Source organism: Lycium barbarum, chromosome 6 (genome assembly GCF_019175385.1).
Source record: "Lycium barbarum isolate Lr01 chromosome 6, ASM1917538v2, whole genome shotgun sequence".
Classification (NCBI taxonomy): Eukaryota; Viridiplantae; Streptophyta; class Magnoliopsida; order Solanales; family Solanaceae; genus Lycium; species Lycium barbarum.
The window spans coordinates 47,239,878-47,247,762 of NC_083342.1; positions in this window are offsets into that span (position 1 = coordinate 47,239,878).

Below are 7,885 nucleotides of genomic sequence, written 5' to 3' on the forward strand. Positions count from 1 at the left end.
TTGATGATAGAAGCTCTTAGTACCAAGTATTCTGTTCATCCGTGTCACGACCCAAACCGGAGGGTCGCGACTGACACCCAAGACCCTACTCGGCTGAGTGCCATACTACCATTCCATCCGTGAGTCACAACTTTTGTGAACCTTTAATCTATGAAATGACGCTTCCGTCAGGTACAAAGAAACTTTTCAATAAGACTTTTGTCAAATCAGGGACTTCTCCCTTATCGTTAATTCAAGAAAACCTTTAGTCACAAATAAAGTCTTTACAAAGAAAACAAAGCATAAAGACACATCGACCTATATGGTCGCTTTATACCACTGTCGACTCCTCGATGCCCTATCCACAGGACACTGTCTGCAAAGTCTCTAACAAATACAAAATATCATAACATAAGTACTTTGACTCGGCAACACTCTGAACTGAGATGGAGCTCACCAATCCAGCTGCTAGCCTGGGAACATCCTATAGCCAATGTCTTCTATTCGTCTGTATACACCTGCGTGGCATGAAACGCAGTGCCCCCAGGAAAAGGGACATCAGTACGAACAATGTACCGAGTATGTAAGGCAAAACTGAAACAATATATCTCGACTCGGATGATAAAAGAGTAACAGACTCAACCAGTACCTGTAACCAACTCTGATAAACATGTACGTGCATATGAACTTTTGATGCAGCATGTGTATGTGTGTATATATATATATATATATATATAATGCATGCCTTCACCCTGCTCGCAGCCCCTTCGGGCATAATAGCATAATGGCCCCTTCGGGCAGCCGCTTCCGGCATCATAATCATCGTATACCAGCTGATCAGGTGGTTTGCGCATATAACGCCTTAGCCCTTCTCCCTTCCCCATGAAATGATGTCGTACATGTATGTAAAAATGCAAATGCATGAAAATCTTTGAAAACCATCAAAAGACTCCCTTCGGAGCAATTTTAACGCAAAACGGGAACTTCTTCCCCTTTTCATTTGTCTCCTTCGAGACTCCAAAATTTGAATATAAAATGCATAGGAAAGAGAAAACCCTTTGAATGTCCCCTTGGGGAATTAGACAAAATTATGAAATTTCACAACTTATGGGTGCCCCTTCGGGACTCAAGAGGTAAAAGATACGAATACTCCTATACTGTCTAGGAATAGAGTGTTTGGAGTTCGTTTATTTTCTGGGTTCGTTTATGATAAGGATCTTCATCACTACCATAATGATCACCACTATCATGTATCACGTTGAATGATCCATAACATAAACTGAGGCCATATGTTATATAGCACGCTCTGACATAAGCTGAGGCCATAGCACACTCCGACATAAGCTGAGGCCATAGCACACTCAGACATAAGCTGAGGCCATAGCACACTCAGACATAAGCTGAGGCCATAGCACACTCAGACAGAAGCCGAGGCCATATGTTATATAGCACACTCAGTCACGTCATGAAATCATCTAGAAACTTAGGCTTGAAAATCTCTAGGATTGGAGTCATTGTAAGATTTTTCAGAAACTATAGACTTATGGCATTTCTAGGGGTAAAAATATTATGGATGTCATGTATGGAATCAAAACATAGGAATCATGCCTTTGAAAGAAAGGTTTAACCTTAACATACCTGGAAGCTTGCTTCTCGACTTTCCAACCTACCTTCTGTCTTGAAATCTACATATAAAACCATTCATTCTGTTGTTAGGCTCGTTGTTATATACTTATCCTAAGCCTCCAAATAAATCTTTCTAGAATCTGCCGAATTTTCGGCAGCATCTTCTCTATTTATATGCCTAGCCCAAAATCTCAATTCAGCAGCCAACAACAACAACAATACCAATATCAACAACAACATTATCAACACCAATATGTACCATAAAAAAGCCCACACACTGTTTTCCAACTTCCATAACTAAGCAACTTACTACACAATTATTTAACGACTTTATCTCCGTAAATAAACCTTAAATAATACCAAAAGAGAAAGATTCATACCTCTTTTATTGTTAAGACAGAAATACCCTCAATATCCACGCTTCAATCCACCACAAAACAATACTAGAATCACAACCATGCGTTACCCGGACCTAAACCACTACTCCGATACTTGAAAATTGCTCACTTTTTGTTTTCCTCATCTCTCCCTTCAATTTCTGGAATTTTCCAGCAAAATATGGTGAAAAAAAGGGGTTCTTACCCTTTTTATAAGGGTCAAATTCGGATCGGGTTTACTGTAGCAGTACTAGAGTCCATAATTCTCTGCTCCGAAGTCCAATCGATGAGCGGTGTTTTGCGTTGGAAACTAGACTCGGCCAACTTCATTTTAGGCTTTTGTTTCACCTTAAAACACTTCATATGCTAAGAGATATTCGTCCACCAAGTTGGACCAAAATGTTTCACACAAAACATTACCCATCCTTTTTCCAAAGTCATACTACTCCATTTCTTCCACTCATTTCCTTATAAAACCTTCTATTATACCTTATATACATCCTTCCTCATTAAATATACTTAATAATGCTTGCTCCTTCTATTCCAAAGTGGTTTTACTTAACCATAACTCAACATGCATATGTTTCAAATTTGATAAGTGCGTCTTCGAAGATACGGGGTGTAACAATCCGGGATCCACCTAGATGTATAAGGATTTGAAACAACACTATTGGTGGAAGAGCATGAAGGTTGATATTTCTAACTTTGTGGTTAAAGGTTTGAATTTTCAACAGGTGAAGGCTGAACATCAAAGGCCTGGTGGCTTAGCTCAAAACATTGAGATTCCTCAATGGAAGTGAGAGACGATAAATATGGATTTTGTCGCGGGCTTACCTCGCACAAGGGCCAAGTTTGATTCGATTTGGGTGATCGTGGATAGACTCACGAAGTCTGCCCATTTTCTTCCAGTGAACACGTCATATGCCGCAGCGGAGTACGCCAAGTTATATTTGAAGGAGATTTTTAGGTTGCACGGTGTTCTCGCATCCATCATATCTGACAGAAGTACACAATTTACTGCTCATTTCTGGCAGACGTTTCAAGAAGGTTTGGGGACTAGAGTGAGATTGAGCACCGCCTTTCATCCTCAAACTGACGGGCAGGCAGAGAGAACTTTTCAAACTTTGGAGTATATGTTGCGTGCCTGTGCAATCGATTTCAGATGAAGTTGGGATGAACACCTACCTCGGGTGGAATTCGCTCACAACTATAGCTATCAAGCGAGTATTCAGATGGCTCCTTATAAGGAACTTTATGAGAGGCGTTATCGGTCTCCAATTGGTTGGTTTGAACCAACGGAAGTAGAGATGTTGGGTCCTAACTCAGTTTATGAGGCCATTGAAAAAAGTAAATCTTATTGTACAACGCTGAAGACCGCTTAGAGTAGACAGAAGTCTTTTACAGACATAAGGCGTAGGGATTTGGAATTTGCTGTTGGTGACAAGGTTTTCTTGAAAGTGTCCCCTATGAAGGGGGGTAATGCATTTTGGAAAAAAGGGGAAGCTTAGTCCTCGCTATATTGGTCTTAACGAGTTTACAAAAAGGGTTGGGAAGATAGCTTAAGAGTTGAGATTACCGGCTGATATGTCTATGGTTCATCCAGTGTTTCACATTTCGATGTTAAGATTATAGAAACCTGATCCTTCCCATGTGTTTCACCATGAAGATATTGAAATTGATAAAGCTCTGTCTTATGAAGAAGAACCAGTTCAAATTTTAGATCGCCAAGTTAGAAGGTTGAGAACAAAGGATGTAGTATGGGTTAAAGTGCTTTGGCGAAACCATAATACTGAGGAAGCTACTGGGGAAGCAGAGGATGACATGAAGAAAAGATATCCTCACTTGTTCCCTATGGCAGGCATGGGCTAGTGCTGTAATTATTCGTAGATGAATCGTTGGGTTTGTTTGAAGCAACTTATGGTTTAGTGAATCCTTTCTAGGTTATGATCCTCATTCGAGGACGAATGATCTTGGGGGGGGGGGGGGGGGTATAATGTAACACTCCGTAGATCCGAGATAAGTGTGTAACTGTCTTGGATGATTGGACTTCACTGTTTTGCATTATCATAAAATACACCCAGAGTTTACAACCCGTATTTTGAAATACGGTCCGTATACCTTTGACGTATTCCACCAACTTTCCTAGGTTACACACTATTTTCATTCTGATTAAATACGGCCATAGAATCTGACCCGTATTTTGAAATATGGTACGTATACCTTGGATGCATTTCACTTGTTCCCTAAGACTGCTCACTGTTTTTCATTATTGTTAAATACGGCCCGTATTTCGAAATACCATCCGTATTTTAGGCCGTATTTCATCAGCCGCTAGCTGTGTGTATAGATAGCGGGATTCAGTTAATTTTATGAAGTATTCTCATTCTCATAAACCCGAAGGACGAAATCTTTTCTCCACATCTCTTAACATAAAGGTTAGAACATCTTTAACATTATTAATTAATCCTAGCATTAAACCCTTGATTCTTAACATGGTTCTTGAATGAAAAACATAGGGTTTGCAAGGTAATCCTTCTCAAGGTGATTCAAGCTAGGGTTTTGGGGCGTTCTTCGTTATAAAAGTAAATTGTTGAATTACGTAAGGCTTAATTAAGCTATATCTCTCTTTCAAAATTCTTATTTTGGAATGTATGTCTTCTTCTCAAAGGTTCTTTATTGAATAAAATATGAACTTCTCATATTTTGAAACCCTAATTCATGTTTATATTATGGCTAGTGGGTGTGAGGGGGAAAGTCCACATTAAACCTTAATTGTACTATACCCTATACATGCATACCTAACCCTAATTGTTTTTCCTCTATAAAAGATGATCAATAATTATGGTTAACAGTTGGTAATGATGTTTTCACGAGAAACTATGACAATTGAACTTTGTTTAAAGAAGTGGAAACATTTTTAACCTTAATGCTAATGAATGGTGTGACTACATTGAGATAATTGTGATTTAGCTTCTATGCGATAATTCTGCTTCAATGCTATGAATTTGATTGTTGTGTTTGGCCTAGCTACTCGGGAGGAAGGGTAGCCACTATTGATCCTAGTGTGATAATGCCTAACCATTCGGAAGGAAGAGTGGCCACTTTTAGGTTCGCTACCTGGGGTGTGATTATGCTTAGCTATTCTAGAGGAAGGATAGCCACCATTGAATTTCATATTCCGGTGTGGTGCGCTGTGACAAAGGAACCTCTACGGTCACCCCTTTGATGTGCTTGATTCTTGGGCTTGTATTGGCAATGTGTGATATTCTAATTTTCTGATGGAGTTGTTGTTGTTAATTATGATCAATTGAAAGGCATATTTGAAGTTGTACCTTGACAAGAGGCCTTATAATCGGTTTTGATAATTCTTGTTGAGACACACAAACTGAATAACTATTCTTACATTGGTTTCACATGATTTTCAGGACTAATTTCTTTATGTATTATTGTACTCTATTTTCTTATTATTTATTGTTCCCGAGGCACTCACTGAGTACGAAGTACTCAGGCATACCATTGTTGTTTTTGATGGTATGTTACGTAACGGAGAAGAGCAGGTTCTTGATACTCAAGGCGTTTAGGAAGGACTTGCTATTATTGTTGACTCGGTGAACCCACACGTTCATTCGTGGGACACCCTATTTATTTGTTTATTCATTTTATTAGTTTTTTGGGTTGCGTCCCATTGAGTCGAACTATTTTTCCTTTATCATAGAAGCTCAATAGTATACATTCTTGTGGGTAGTTGCTGAATTATTGATTAACTCTCGAGCACGTTATTAAGTTTTACTAAGTATTTGATTAATAAAGACTCCCGCTGATTTAATTCATATATTCATATTTGTTTACTTTTATTTTATAAACTATTGGTGGCGACTATTGAACCTGGCGGGTTCAAGTATTGTTAGTGCATCTTTTAAGTTCTTCCGATGTAGTTCATGATGTCGGGTCCCGGTCACGTCTAGGGTTGGTTTTGGGGTGTGACAAGCTTGGTATCAGAGCCTAGGTTTAGATACGTCCTAGGATTACTGTGAGTTTCTTTGGAGTTGTGTCTAGTGGAGTTTTCCTTGTGCAGTACCTGCATGATTGAGAAACCCCCAGGATATTTATAGGTGTTTCCTATTCTTCTTGAATCTAGATTGTGCTGTAGAGCTTGAAATCCTTTTAGGATCATTCTAATACGTTTTTTAATTCATGCCTATTACAGAAATGGCTCTAACATGATCCAAAAACGGTAACAGAGCACAACCCGTGAGAGCTAACCGAAATCATGGGGGTGCGAATGCTGGTAATGGAAATGATGTTGGAAATCCAGCACCGCCTGCTCCTGCTATCCCTGTTGCGGGTGTACCTGAGATTGGTACTGTTCAAATGGCTATTCAAATGTTGGCTGCATATTTTGTGGCTCAGCTGCAGCGTGGAGGTTTGGGACCTCATGGTGGAGGCAGACTTAAGCAATTCCTAGACTTAAAGACACCAGAGTTCTTTAGGTCCTGTAAGGTGGATGACCCCCTAGCACTTTTTAGATGAGACCTTCAAGGCATTGAGGGTAATGGATGCCCAGGATTCCGAAGCTGTGAGACTCACTTCTTATTAGTTGAAGGATGTTGCTCACGCATGGTTTGAGATGTGGGAATCTGAGAAGGGTGACACAACTTTAGCTTCAACGTGGGTTGTATTTGAAGAGGTGTTCATGGAAAGGTTCTTGTCTGATGAAGAAAGATTTTCTATGGCTACGAAGTTCTAAAAGCTGGAACAGTGTGACAAGTCGGTTCGTGAGTATAGTTTGGAGTTCACCCATTTGTCAAAGTATGCCATAAATATGATTCCGATTGAAAATCATAAGTTGAATCATTTTGTCAAAGCCTTGATACCATCTATCAAGTCTGCATGTGCTACTATTGCTATGTCTCCTACTTATACTTTCTCATCTCGTGTTGGGTTTGCTGAACAACAAGAGAGTTGGAAAAATGAGGAGAGGGTGGATCGAGAGAAGAATAACAAGGCCCGATCGGCAGGTGGTTTCAGTGGTAATAACTATAAGAGAGGGCAGGGTGAAAGGTATTCTGTGCCTGCTCGGTCTGGCGCATATTTGAATGTCAGTGTGCCTTGTGGTGGGCAAGATCAAAAGAATAATAACCAAAGCAGGTTCTCCCAGGGAAGTAGTCATCCGTCAGTGTGGGAAGAACGTATCTGTCATCATTGTGGGATTATAGTCCACATTAAGAGGGAATGCAGAAAGTGGCTACGTGAGATGGCTTGTATGAATAACCAAAAGAATGATTCCCCTGCTTGTGCATCTGCTAAAAATATGCTTACTGGTTGCTACACCCCAGAAATTTTTCGTTAACATACAGTGAGTAGACTAACGAATGGCACGACGTATACGATGTTTCGATAAGTAAGAAATAAAACTTGATGGTTCTAAATGAGATTTCAAAGACATGGGAGTTAGGAGACAAAAGTTGTTAAGGAAAACAAGGTACATGTTGCGTGTCGATTTATGAGTATCGAATTAATGATAGCTTAAATATATTTTAGAGAAAAGTTATAATGTCCCTTAGATCGTTAATGAGGTGTTAAACAAGTGTCAAGAAGGTTCCATAAGGATTTGAGATCAAACGAAGTGACGAGAACAAGATCCGAGAAAAGGTGAGTTCTACAGCAGATTATACGGTCCGTATAATGTTATACGGTCCTTATAATGGACCGCAGAATCGTCACAGTGAAGTCCCTCATTGATAGGATTATACGGTTACTTATACGGACCGTATAAAATTATACGAACCGTATAATGTGCCGTATAATAAACACAGAAGCGAGAAGTTGACAGGTGATTTCACGATCACTTATACGGACCGTATAAAATTATACGGACCTTATAATGTGCCATCAAATTGACA